The sequence below is a fragment of the Populus trichocarpa genome, chromosome 3, assembly GCF_000002775.5.
Source record: "Populus trichocarpa isolate Nisqually-1 chromosome 3, P.trichocarpa_v4.1, whole genome shotgun sequence".
NCBI classification, from domain to species: domain Eukaryota; kingdom Viridiplantae; phylum Streptophyta; class Magnoliopsida; order Malpighiales; family Salicaceae; genus Populus; species Populus trichocarpa.
In genome coordinates this window covers 2,746,360-2,748,915 of record NC_037287.2, presented here as the reverse complement: position 1 = coordinate 2,748,915, position 2,556 = coordinate 2,746,360, and positions in this window count along the sequence as shown.

Below are 2,556 nucleotides of genomic sequence, written 5' to 3'. Positions count from 1 at the left end.
GGTAACCAAGATAAAGTGAGTATGCTCTAGCAAAGCAATGAAAAAGAAAAAAAGAAAAGAAAAAAGGGCAAATCAAAGAAGAGCGGCAAAAGAAAATATGAATGACGTCAAGAGTCAAACTGTTGATCGTGATCTTCAGTCTTTGAAACCCTGAAACACTCTTTGAGCCTTATGAATCCTTTTCTTTCATAGCCAAAAACCACAGCCTACGTTACGTGCCTGTAGAAGTCTTTTCTAATCAAGCAAGCAAGCAACCTAGAACAATAAACAATGCTCTCAAAATGCAAAGATACTTTTCATAAGATTCATGACATCAAGAATAAACTACTCATTATTATTCATGCTGATAAAAATGAATGTTCAAAAAGAGACAAGTTTTTCTCATACAAAACCTCGAGCTTTTTCTCGAGTCCTTCACTTTAAAACAAAGGGTCATCTCATGACATATTTCCACCGAAGACCTCATTGCCAAACACAAGAGCAAATAATCTCTTTTCCAAGAAATGAAATAACCAAGGAGTTGCAAGATTTCAAAAGCAAAGTGTTTTAGACTCACATCGAAACAGTTTTTGTTTTCAAAATGCAAGATCAAGATTTCAAGATTCATTCTAGACCCATACTCCTTCACCAAACTGAAAAGGAGAGAAATGAGAGAATGGCTTCTTAAAACCATTATTCATCTAAGTCAGTGACATAGCACACTTGGGGGCAATGACCAGTACAAGGGGGTAACATTGTATTTAAAGAAAATCTATCTCTTCTAGAAAAAGAGAGGAACATTTCCTACAACAAGACAAGGGGGCATTTTGGTTTATGAAAGACAGTTTGATCATTTCAGCAAGTGACACCAAATGTTTTTAGCAGTGAGACGAGGAGTAATGAATGATCCTCTCAAATCATTTGACGAGATAGAAAATCTCTAGCAAGCAAGTGGGTCACAATGGAGCACCACAAAGGCTGAGTTGTGCAAACAAATCTGGAAATAGACTTACATGGGCCAACTCGAGTAGGTTAGAAGCCAAGCGACAAAGAGGACCCAAATCAGAGGTAGCAAGTCCTCATCAGTCAAGCAACAAGAAGACTAAGAAGAAATGGGGGCCTATATTTCAAAACAGGTAAAGATGCATGCATATCATCTTTGAGACATTGAACAATGAGTTTTGCAAATTTCATTACAGAAAATTCCAACGAAATCCATCAAGTGGAAGGCCAACTTTGAAATGGCCAAAGATTGAAATTACTTTTGAAAACTTTTCGTTTTTTAAAATTTTTCAACCTGGACAGGCCGCCCATGAGAATTAGGCCACCTGAAAATCTCTGTGTTTGTCTACCTCCTTCAAATGCGCCTTCGAGCCTTTGATCTTTCATTTTTTATGGCGCTTTCAAGCCCTTATCTCCTTTCAAGTGCGCCTTCGAGCCTTATCTCCTTCAAATGCGCCTTCGAGCCTTCGATCATCATTTTTAGCGCGCCTTCGAGCCCTCATCTCTTTTCAAGTGCGCCTTTGAGCCCTTGACCATCCAAGGTAGTGCGTTTCCTAACCCTACCTCTTTTTTGAGTGCACCTTCGAGTCCTCATCTCTTTCGAACACGCCTTTGAGCCCTCGCTTCATTTCAAGCGCGCCTTTGAGCCCTCGCTTTTTCTCGAGCGCGCCTTTGAGCCCTCGCTTCATTTCGAGCACGCCTTTGAGCCCTCCCTTTTTCTCGAGCGCGCCTTTGATCCCTCGCTTCATTTCGATCGCGCCTTTGAGCCCTCGCTTCATTTCGAGCGCGTCTTCGAGCCCTCGACCATCCTTTTGAGTGCGCCTTCGAGCCCTCATTTTCCTTTCTCTTTTTACTTGGGTAGGTCACCCATCACAATGAGACCCTTTCTTTTTCTTTTTTCTTTATTTTTTTACTTGGGCAGGTCACCCATTACAAAGAGACCCTTTTCTTTGTATTTGTCAAAAAAAAAAAAACAATTTCCTCGTTTTATTCTTCATCGGGCAGGTCGCCTGGAACAATTTGACCACTCGCGAAACCCTTTTCGCGTTTTACTCTTCCTATCGGGCAGGTCGCCTGGAACAATTTGACCACTCGCGAAACCCTTTTCGCGTTTTATTCTTCATCGGGCAGGTCGCCTGGAACAATTAGACCACTCGCGAAACCCTTTTCGCGTTTTACTCTTCCTATCGGGCAGGTCACCTGGAACAATTAGACCACTCGCGAAACCCTTTTCGCGTTTTACTCTTCCTATCGGGCAGGTCGCCTGGAACAATTAGACCACTCGCGAAACCCTTTTCGTGTTTTACTCTTCATCGGGCAGGTCGCCTGGAACAATTAGACCACTCGCGAAACCCTTTTCGCGTTTTACTCTTCCTATCGGGCAGGTCGCCTGGAACAATTTGACCACTCGCGAAACCCTTTTCGCGTTTTACTCTTCCTATCGGGCAGGTCGCCTGGAACAATTTGACCACTCGCGAAACCCTTTTCGCGTTTTACTCTTCCTATCGGGCAGGTCGCCTGGAACAATTTGACCACTCGCGAAACCCTTTTCGCGTTTTATTCTTCATCGGGCAG